Raw genomic sequence first — 11,670 nt, forward strand, 5'->3', positions numbered from 1 at the left:
GCGATCACCGTCTGCATGGTCCGGCCAGGACCCCTCCCACTAAGCGGGTCCTCTGGCTGGGAGGGCATGACACACAGCCACCCCTAAAAGGATAAACAGAAATTCCTCTTCCCTCTTCACTGCTCTGGGCCACGTTTGGCGCTAAGGTTTCACAACATCTGGAGGAACACGGAGGTTCCTGTTCCAGGAACCTCGCGGGGCTTTGTGGTTCCCGCAGAGTCCACATTCCTTTACCAGGAAAACAGGCCTGAGTGAACCTGGCTGAGCGGCCGCTCTCTTCCTGGGGCCCGGCCAGGGCGCGTGCTCTGGGGAGATGCTCCGGGAAGCTGACAGAGTTGGACGTGGAAGTGGCCTGAGCATCCAAGGCGGGTGGAACAGAGCCTGCAGTGAACGAACGGGGGCCGAGACCCCGGCGCCCACGGGGCTGCTTGGCGGGTGTCAGCATGTGACGCTGACTTGGCCTCGGAGCTGGAAACTCTGGCGAATGCAGACAGGACCGAACTTCCTTAGTCATCGCGGTAATTACTGCGGGTCCCACCGGAGCAGGAACCACTGCGGGGCACGCTGCTCCCCCCAAGGGTGAACGACCGTCCTGCTGCAGGAGGGCCACTGTGGGTGAGGGGCAGGGTGCAGGGGGTGGGGGAGGAGGTGAGACAATGGGTGAGGCCCAGTCCTTGTCTCTGGAGCGTAGGTCCCGGACTTCAGAAATCCAGACCTAGGGAAGGGAAGGGGTGAAGGCAGGTGGGGAAGGGGACTGATGGCCTCGGGGGTCCGCTCCAGCCAGGCAGCAGCACTCCATCCCTCCATCCTGGGAGCCCTGGCCAGAGCCCTCCGCCCTCCAGCCTGGACTGCAGGCCGCCTGAAGCTGCCTCTTCGGCCTGTCAAGCACTGATGTGCTTCGTGTTGAGTGAGGCTCAGGGGGTCCGCTTGCCCCCGGCTAAGTGGGATGGCATTTTGTCAGACAGGATGAGCCCTGAGCAGCCGGTGGTGAGTGTGACACAAGATCCAAGCTCTGAGCTCTCCCCGAGGTCGAAGGCACAGAGGAGATTCAGGTTGAGAAGGCCAGATGCTCCTCGGAGTTCTGGGGACAGATTCAGAAGGTGATGTCCTCATGACCTCAGCCTCTCGGGCTGATCTGGTCCCTGAAGGCCCTGACAGGTCAGCAAAACAGGAACAGGAGGGAGCAAAGTGTTTGCTCTATAAACTGATACCAGTTCGATGACCTGCCATCAAGAGGTGAAGATCGGTTCGTTAATAAACTCTTTTTACGTGTGTTGTGTTGAGGTGAAACTCACACAGCTGCTATAAAGTGCACACTCCGAGGCGCTTAGCACACACGCAGTGTCTGTATCACCACTTCTGTCTACTTCCACATCTTCTCAAAATACACACCCTAGAAAAACACCCCCAGGTCACTGAGTAATCTCTCCTCCCCCAGACCCCGCAGCCCCAGGCAGCCACCAATTTGCGATCTGTCTCTAAGAACTTGCCTACTCTGGGCATTTCACATGAAAGGAAGCCTACCCTTGGTCAACTTCTGTGTCTAACTTCTTTCACTGGGCATAATGTTTTTGAGGGTCAGACAAGTAGTAGCCTGCATTGGTGTCTTTCTTTTTTATGGGGGAATAATATTCCACGGTGTGGCTACACCGCATTTTGTTTATCCATCATCTGCTGATGGACGTTTGGGTTGTTTCTACCTTTGGCCGCTGGAAACAGTGCTGCTATGAACATTCCTGCACAAGTTTCTGTGTGGATGTGTTTCATCTCTCTTGGACATGCACCTAGGAGCTGGGCTATGTGATAATTTCATGTATAACTTTTTGAGGAACCACTAACCTGTTTTCCATAGCAGCTGCATCATTTAACATTCCTACCAGTAATGTGTAAGTTTTCCTATTTCTCTACATTTTCACTTTTTGTCACTAAAAAAATTACAGCCATCCTCATGGGCATGTAGTGTTACCTCTGTGGTTTTGATGTGTATTTCCTTAATGGCTAACGATATTGAGCATCTTTTTCATGTGCTTGTTGACCATTTCCATATCTTTTTCAGAGAAAAATCTATTCAAGCCCTGTGCCCATTTCAAAAACTGAGTTGTTTGTCTTAATGTTGCTGAGCTGTAAGAGTATTTTATACCTTCCGGGTACTAAACCCTTATCAGACATACGGTTTGCAAATATTTTTTGACATCCTGTAGGTTGACCTTTCATTTTCTTGATACCTTTTGATTCCCAAAGGGTTTTAATTTTTATGAAGACCAATGTATCTGTGTTTTTCTTTTGATGTCTGTGCTTTTGGTGTCAAATCCAAGAACTCATTGACAAATCAGATGCCATGAAGTTTTACTTTTGTTTCCTAACAGTTTTGTAAATTTTAGGTCATTGATCCACTTGAGTTAAGTTTTTCACATCAAATGAGAAGGGGTCCAAATTCACGTGTGATTATCCAGTGCCGTTTGTTGAGGAGACTATTTTCCCCCATTGACTGGCCATAGCGCCTTCACTGTAAATCAGCTGGGTTGATTTCAAGACTCTCAATCTTATTATGTTGTTCTCTATGTCTAGCCTTATGCCAGTACCACACTGTTTTGATTACTATAGTTTTGTAATAGGTTTTGCTGTCAGGAAGTGTGAATTCCCAACTTTGTTTGTTCTCAGTGCTGTTTTGGATACTTGGGTTCCTCACAATTCCCTGTCAGCTTGAGGACTGGCTTTTCTATTTCTGCACAAAAAAAATGCCATAATAATTTTTGTAATTTTTGTGTGTGTGGTAGGGATGGTATTGAATTTATAAATCACTTTGGGAAGTATTCCATCTTAACACCACTGACTTCCAATCCATGTACATGAATGTCTTTTAAAATTTCTTACAGCAATGTGTTGTAGTTTTCAGCATGCAAATCTTCCAACTCCTTGGTTAAATTTATTCCTAGGTATTTTATTCTTTTGGATGCTACTGCAAATAATATTTTAAAAATTTTTTTTGGATTGTTCATTGATGGTATATAGAAATACAACTCATTGTTTTGATGGTGATCCAGTACCCTGTAATTTTACTGAATTTGTTTATTAGCTTTAGTAGTTTTTTGGTGGATTATTTGGGATTGTCTATACATGGATTCATACTATCTGAAAATAGAAATAATTTTAATTTTTCCTTTCCAATTTTTACACTTTTTATTTGTTTTTCTTGCTTAATTTCTCTGGCTAGAATTACCAGTCCAATGTTGAATAGCTGTGTTGGAAGCAGGCATCCTTGCTATGTTTCTGATTTTAGAAGGAAAGCTTGCAATCTTTTACCATTAAGTACAATGTTAGCTGTGAGTCTGGGGTAGATAACTTTCTCTTGCCTTCTATCCTTTTTTTTCCCCTTTGAGTATTTTTCTTTTTCATTGAAGTGTAGCTGATTTACACTGTTGTGTTAGTCCCGGTGTACAGCTCAGTGACTCAGTTACACACGTACATACACATATTTCTTTTTCAGACTCTCTCACCTTCTATTCTTGAGTGCTTTCATCAAGAAAGAGTTTTGAATTTTGTCAAATGCCTTTTTTGCATCAAGATGACTGGGGTTTTTAATTTTGTTTTTTCTTCTCTTCATTCCACTAACATGGAGTCAATGGCTTGGTTTTCCTATGTTGAATCACCCTTGTGTTCCTTGAATAGATTCCTCTTGGTCATGGGGTATGATGCTTCCTATGCTGGGTTTGGTTTGCTAGCCTTTTGTTGAGGCGTTTGGCCTCTGTGTTCACAGCACTATTAGTTTGTGGTTCTCCTGTGATAGCTTTGTCTAGCTTTGCTATTAGGGTAATGCTGGCCTCACTGATTGTGTTAGAAAGTGGCTCCTCCTTTATATTTTGAAGGAGTTTTAGAAGAACTCATGTTAATTCTTCTTTAAATATTTGGTAAACCTTTCCACAGAGCCATCTGGTCCTGGACTTTTCTCCGCTAGGAGGGTTTTCCTTGCTGATTCTGTCTCTTTACAGAATCGATCTGCTGAGATTTTTCTCTTTAGTCAACGTTGGTAATTTGTGTGCTTCTTGGAATTTGTTCTCTTCATGCAGATTATCAAATTTGTTGGCATACTGTTACTCCTAGTACTATTCTCTTATAATTCTTTGACCTTCTGTAAGGTTTGCGGTCGTGTCCCCACTTTCATCTCTGTTTTCAGCTGTTTATGTCTTCTCTCTGTGAGCTTTCTTAGTCCATACAGCTGATTTCCAGACTATTTGTCAGAGTTTATCAACTTTGTTGATCTTTTCAAAGAACCAACTTTTGGTTTTGTTGATTCTGTCATTTTATACACATTTTATTCATCTCCACTCTAATCTTCATTATTTCCTCCTTTCTGCCAGTTTTGGGTTTAGTTTACTCTTCTTTCTTTAGCTTCTTAAGGTGTACAGTTTAGTTGTTGATTGAGTTTTTTTTTTTTGGTGAAAAAAATTTTATTGAGGCATAATTGACATGCAACATTATATTAGTTTCAGATTTATAATATAATGATTTAATATTTGTACACATTGAGAAATGAGCTGAACCACCACCACAAGCCTAGTGAACATTCATCACCAAACATAGTTACACAAATTTTTTCTTGTAATGAGAAGTTTTGAGATTCACTCTTAGCAACGTTAAAAAATGCAATACAGTGCTGTTAACTGAAGGCACCATGATGCACATGCATCCCTATTACTTAGTTCATAGCTGGAAATACGTAACTTCTGACCCCTTCACACATTTTGTCCACCCCCTGCCTCTGTATCTATGAGGGTTTTTTTCCTTAAGATTCCACGTATAAGTGAAATTGGATGGTATTGTCTTTTTCTGTCTGACTTCTTTCACTCGACATAATGCCTCACAGTCCACCTACATTGTTGCAAATTGTATGTTTTTATCCTTTTAACGGCTGAATAATATCCCATTGTATAGATGGTTCTTGCCTTAATGATGGTTCGACTAACAATTTTTCCACTTTATGATGGTGTGAAAGCTGTGCACATTCAGCAGAAACTGTACTTCAGTTTTTGAATTTTGATCTTTTCCTAGCTGATGATACAGGATAAGATACTCTCTCATGATGCTGAGCAGTGGCCGCAGCCGCAACGCCCCATCAGCCACGTGATCATGAGGGTGAACGACCGATATGCTTACAACCATTATGCACCCACATAACCATTCTGGCTTTGATTCTCAGTACAGTATTCAATAAATTACATGAGATGTTATAAAATAGACTGTGTTAGATTATTTTGTCCAACAGTAGGCTAATGTAAGTGTTCTGAGCACGTTTAAGGTAGGCTAGACTAAGCTATGATGTAGGTTAGGTGCATTGAATGTATTTTTGGTTTATGATATTTTCAATTCACAATGACTTTATCAGGCCATAACCCCATTGTAAATCAAGGAAGATCTGTGTGTGTGAGTGTGTGTATGCCACATTTCTTTACCCATTCACCTACTGATGGACATTTAGTTTATTTCCATGTCTTGGCTGTTTTAATTATGCTGCAATGAACATGGGGGTTCTTTTTAATTAGTTTCATTTTTTTAAATGTAGGTGTTCACAGCCATAAATTTCCCTCTGAGCACTGTTTTTGCTGTATCCCACAAGCTTTGCTATGTTGTATTTACATTTTCTTTCTTCTATAAATATTTTCTTAGAGACTTTTCTTAAAATTTCATTAGTGATATCTTCTTTGGTACATTGGCTGTTTGAGTATGTCATTTAATTTCTACATATTTGCAAATATTCCTGTTTTCCTTCTGTTTTTGATTTCTAGTTTCATTTCATTGTGATCAGAGAAGATAGTGTGTATGATTTCAGTTTTTTAAAATGTATTGAGAACTGTCTTGTGGCCTAACATGTGGTCTATCCTAAAGAACACTTCCTGTGCTCTTGAGAAGATAGTGTGTGCTGTGGCTGTTTTTTGAGTGTTCTGTATATGCCTGTTTGGTCTAATTGGTTTATAGTGTTTTTCAAGTCCTCTGTTTCCTTCTGGGCCCTCTTTCAGTGTTCTGTCTATTGAAGGAATAATACTCTTTTTTATCTACTTAACAAACAGGTGCAATAGGTATTTCATCAAACATTTATCAACCTAGAAAGTGAATTCACAGTGAGTTGCATATACAGTCATGCTAAACATTTAGAGACCAATTTTTGATTCATTTATGTAACAATGTCTGTTGTTGCTTGAAATATATGGTGCAGGAAATATAAAAGTGGGCGACCTATTGCTCAGGGCAGTAGGCAGAGACGGCCAGTCCACCAGTAACCGTATAGCAAGAGCTATGAGAGAGATGCAGATAACTAACACTGCAGACTTCAAGAATCTCTGATGAAAGAGACGTTCTGGGTTTCCTGGGGAAAGTTGACGTCAAATTCTAGGCAGAGAGAACAAAGCAAAGGCCAGAAGCCCAATAAATGACATGTAACCAAAGCTGACCATGTGTTGGCTAGTGTTGGACCAAAGATCCTGGGACCTGGGCTGGGAGAGTAGAGAAGGCAAGCTTTCAGGAGCAGGAAAGAGGAGCTTTGGTGGCTGGGCTGTAGTTTCTTCCTAGAGCAGGGCCCGTGGAAGCACTTTGCAGAGGAGGCCCGATGAGGCAGCCGAAGTCCACCAGGAGGCAAGTGAGTTTGTCCAGGGGGGGATGGGTGGTCCTGTGGGAGGGGTGGAGGAGGAGACACTGGATGGAGGCCAGCACCAGGGTGCGGGGGGAAGAGGAGAGGAAGGAGACTTTGGGGAGGTGGGGGAGGCAGGCAGGAGTGGGCTGTCTGTGAACCTGGGGATGAAACATTTCACACCCATTGAGGGCAACAGATTCGGGCCAAGGAGCGCCCGCAGTTGAGGATCAGGGGTCTGTGTGACTTCTGGGCGGTTTCAGCGCTGGGTGAGGAGGCAGGTGTGAGGTGCGCAGGCAGCACAGCTGAAGGGAGGCGGGTCTGGCACAGAAAGCTCTGCTGAAGCCGTCGCCCTCTCCCAGGGTCCCCAGAGAGTTGGAGTCTTTCCCAGGGCAACAGAAAGAAAACCCCAGAAGCATCTCAAGGTGACTGCAGGCTTCCTGGTGCTGGCAGCATCTCCTGGAGCAGGGCTCTCTGCTCAGGACTCAGGGCACCCAGGCACCGCCGGTGGGCATAGGACTGTTCCACTTGGACGGCGTCCTCTCTCTGGCCGTGTCCTCTGGGGGTCCTCCACCAAGTCTGAGTTCCTCCCTGCCGTTGCTTGGACACTGCTTCTCTGTTTCCCAGGCTCCCCAATCTCCTTGCTTCAGAGCTGGGTCCCTGAGTCCTGGCCACATGGGACTCACAGTTAGGGAGCATAGATGTCACGTGGGTAGCGTGTGCTGTCAGGCAAACAGCAGGTTGTAGCCACAAAGCCACTTGGAGTCGGGGGGTGTGACTAATGGCTGCAGGCAGAGCTCCCCTAACAGAGAGCCCAGTGTCCCTGGAGGAATTAGGTGAGTTAATCCCACCAGCATCCATCTGGGGAATTAGCCCTTTCACTGCACACAGGAGTGGGCATCCTGAGACCGTGAAAGAATTCATTTGTTTCCAAAAGATTAATAACTTGCCTCTGGAGAACCCAGTAACAGAACATCGGAGCAAGTTCGATAAGGTGTTCTGAACTTGCTGGAGAATAGTGGCTGAAATTACATACTTACATTGTGAAGAATCTTAAGAAAGACCTCTAACCCCCTTTAAGACCTTTAGAAGGAGATTTGCTGGACCTAACACCCATGGACAAAGGCCAGGTGGTGACACTTGACAGCTAACACACAGCAGGACACTCCTCAGGGCCTGGGGGCACGAGCCTCCGGGCTGCAGGGATCTGCATCTGTTCTCACTGACCTCCCCCCAGGCCGGGAGTCGTGCAAGCCCACGGTTGATGGGCAGTGACGCTCGTGTAGGGGAGAGGCAATGGGCCTGGGGTGGGAGTCCCTCTCAGATCAGCTGTGAGAAGGGACTCAGCACCTTCTCCAGGAATGAGCCAGAGAACACACACGAGTATTTCTGGAAGCTTGCTGCTAAGGACCGAGCTGTGCCCCACCGAGTCATACAGTGACGTCCTAGCCCACCATGTGCTGGAGCCTGGAGGTGATTGGATGAGGTCACGAGGGTGGAGCCCTGGTGACGGGACTGGGGTCCTTCTAAGAAGAGGAGACCAGAGTTCTCTCTCCACCATGTGAGGACCCAGGAAGGCGGCCCTCACTGGGGACCCAAATCCGTTGGCAGCTTGCTTCCAGCCCCTCTCAGGGTGGGGTGCCGCATCAGGGCAGCCAGAGCTGACTGGGACACTCCTGTGGCCCTGGGCCAGGATCTGTGGGGTTGCTGCCCCTTCCTAGCACAAGGGGGATCAGATGAAGCTAAATTCACAGGGAGCGCCAGGGTCAGGACCCAGTGCTTCAAGACCTCTGGATGGCAGTTCCCAGTAAGACCATCCAGGCAAATTTCACTTAGCACTTTTCAAAAATGCCAGACTAAGAAAGAAAACAAATAACTGAGAGCTCTACTTCATTCACGGATGAAGGAAGCAAAGCAAGAGATGACGGAAAAGTGCATCTTCTTCCTGCTGGGAAAACGAGTTACAAGACGGATGAAAGAATATGGAAAATTCAAGTCTCCTGACCCACTAAACCCACAGGGAGCCAATTTATAGGACAAATAAAAGCTGTCTGTATGCTAACAGAAAACCATCCAAAATGCCTAGCAATTAGGCACCTTAGTAAATCAAGGCATATCTAGTCTATGGTTTATTATCATTGAAATAGTAATACGTAAATCTGTAAAAATACTTACAAAGTGCCTAATTCTGAAAAAAATCAGAACACTATATAGTGTATAAACGATATTAAAACTGCATAAATATACACATGCATAAGGTTGAATGTGAAAGAAACAAGAACTCAAAATATGTAAGGCTGGTAAAAAAAAAAGTAAGCAAAAAAAGGCATGAAAATTTTAAAATAAAATAAAATTATCTTATTTATTGACTTGTAGAATGTTAAAACTGACAGTTCACATCATCTAGTTAACAATCCCATTTTTTAGAAGAGGAATCTTGTGGCTCAGACCACAAGTGAATAAGCCAGACTGAAAACTCAAGTTGTAATTCAACGCCTGCCCGACTCACCAAGCACAGGAAATACAATCATCTCCAGACTCCTCGTTTGAGACCAAGTTTCTGCCTCTGGAGTTTTCTGTCTCCCTCATAAAAGCCTCACCCACTGCTAACAATTGTCATAAAATGTCACCTCCTGCGGCAAAGACTAAGCTTTTAACAGTGTCACCGTCTGGTTTTGGGGGAGGAGGGAGAGAATGAGAAACTCCGTAGGGGGCTTGCATGTGGGGCCCCTTCTAACCATGGGCCCTGCTTCCCTCCTCTGCCCCTCCTTTGGGGGGGTCACACCCCAAGAACAGAGGTGTGGACAGGGGATGGACAAGTGGGTGGACAGGGATGGATAGGGTGGACAGGGTGGACAAGGATGGGCAGAGTGGACGGATAGGTGGATGGGGTGGACAGGGGTGCACAGGTGGGTGGACAGGGTGGACAGGTGGGTGGAGGGGGTGGACAGGTGAATGGATGGGGTGGACAGGGGTGGACAAGGGCTGCTGCCTCCAGCCAGCAGACACTGCTCCTTCCCATCTCCCCAGGCCCCACACCTGTACTGCCTCACAGCTCCCCTGCAGTAGGGATAAACACAGTGCCTTCCTACCACCCAGAAGTCAGTTATATGGATCTGTTGGGTTAAATTCCACATCCACCCAAGAATAAAGACAGCCACAGAATTTCAAGTGGGTTCTCTACCCTAGGCTGGTCCTTGTGTGGTGAGGTCCCTCTACAGGCTGGCCAAAGGCTGTGCCCCGAGTGGTTGTCATCACATGAAGGTGGCCACACAGGGACCTTAACTCAAAGTGGCCCACATAGTGGGCTGTCCCCAAGGGTCTATAGAGGAGGCAGGGCTGATGATCCTCCGGGAGGGACAGGGGGCTTCCTGGAGGAGGTGGTGGGGATGGCAATGGGGAGATTCACACTGCATTTGGAAAAATGATGCGTGCTTTTTTAAAAAGCAGTAAAAACTAAAAGAAGAAGCCTCTCATGCCATTTGCAGCAACATGGATGCTCCTGGAGAATGTCATTCTAAGTGAAGTAAGCCAGAAAGAGAAAGAAAAATACCATATGAGATCGCTCATATGTGGAATCTAAAAAACAAAAACAAAAACAAACAAACAAAAACAAAGCGTAAATAAAGGACAGAAATAGAGTCATAGACAGAGAATACAGACTTGTGGTTACCAGGGGGGTGGAGGGTGGGAAGGGATAGACTGGGATTTCAAAATTGTAGAATAGACTACACTGTATATAGCACAGGGAAATATACACAAAATGTATGATAACTCACAGAGAAAAAAATGTGACAATGAGTGTGTATATGTCCATGAATAACTGAAAAATTGTGCTGAACACTGGAATTTGACACAACATTGTAAAATGATTATAAATCAATAAAAAATGTTAAAAAAAAAAAAGAAACCTCTCATGTCCCTATTTTAAAGTTTAATTGATATAGAATTGATATAGTCTTTTCCTGCACAACTCTGCCCTTATGGAGCTCGGGGGCAAGTGGCGATGGGGGAAGGCCTGGAGGAGGGGGATTCTGATGAAGCAGAGGGAATACATGGGGTAGAGCCCTGCCAGGAGGGTGCAGTTTCACAATGAACAAAAGCACAAGCCTCCAACCTGGAGCGGACAACTATGTACTTGAAGCTAGTGGGGAGCAGGGGAGGCAGAAAAGGAGGACTGGGGTATATTGCAACACAGTGTATTTAAAATGGACTTTCCTGGCCCGAGAACACAGTCATGCTGGCTTTCTGGCACGGGATTGCCTTAATCAAGTCCGGGTTGCGGGCGCTCACTGGCTGTGGGGTTTGTCTGGTTGCCCACTGCCCCAGGACACTGTCTGCTGGGGGCTCCTGGGCCACTCGCAGCTTCGCCAGAAGATCCTGAGGCTTCTACCTATGACTGGAGAAGCATAAGGAGTCACACTTTGTGCTACAGGAGAATCCTCAGGGGTCTGCTCTCAGGCCTGATTTTAAAACCAAGGCAGGGGTGGGATTTGTTGGAGACGCTGTAAGATGAACCAGATGCATTTTGAAACACTCAGCCTCAACAGGGATAGAAATATTTGGGATGATATTTATTGAGCACTTGCTACGTGCCAACAACTAAATAAGCACATTCCACACGCTGCTTGGCTGGACCCCCAGCGACCCTGCAATGCTCAGGAAGTTAAGTCACATCCCCCAGCCACCCAGATCAGAAGAAGGTGAGAGGAGCGCAACAGCCTCTCCCCAGGCCCACCCTCCAAGCCACATGCCTGCAGCAGGGCCGGGGCAGGAGCAGTATTGGCCACAGGTGCTGTGACAGCTGGCTGAAGTGGGGTGCTGACCAAGGTGGCCTTTGGGGCCACCAGGAGGAGAGAAGGAGATGGGCGCAGGTATGGGGATGGACACTGGGGCACTCGAGGTGCTCACTCCTTAAAGGTCCCCGCAAGGCTTAAGTGAAGGTGCACCATAGCCTATACCAGTGACCACAGTGAGGAGCCTTTGGGCACCCTGGCGCCCAGGCTCACACTTTGGGGAAAGTTCTTGTCCAGGTGACTGGTGATGAG

General features: G+C 46.1%; 1 long non-coding RNA gene across 1 annotated transcript; it reads left to right on the forward strand.

The window, feature by feature from the left end:
• Nucleotides 1-393: 393 nt before the first annotated feature.
• Nucleotides 394-5,233, forward strand: LOC116668617. Its single transcript, XR_004325838.1, has 2 exons — nt 394-518; nt 5,050-5,233. It is a non-coding gene; the product is annotated as an uncharacterized LOC116668617 (long non-coding RNA).
• The last annotated feature ends 6,437 nt before the right edge of the window (nt 5,234-11,670 follow it).

This window comes from Camelus ferus, chromosome 14, assembly GCF_009834535.1.
Source record: "Camelus ferus isolate YT-003-E chromosome 14, BCGSAC_Cfer_1.0, whole genome shotgun sequence".
Taxonomy (NCBI): Eukaryota; Metazoa; Chordata; class Mammalia; order Artiodactyla; family Camelidae; genus Camelus; species Camelus ferus.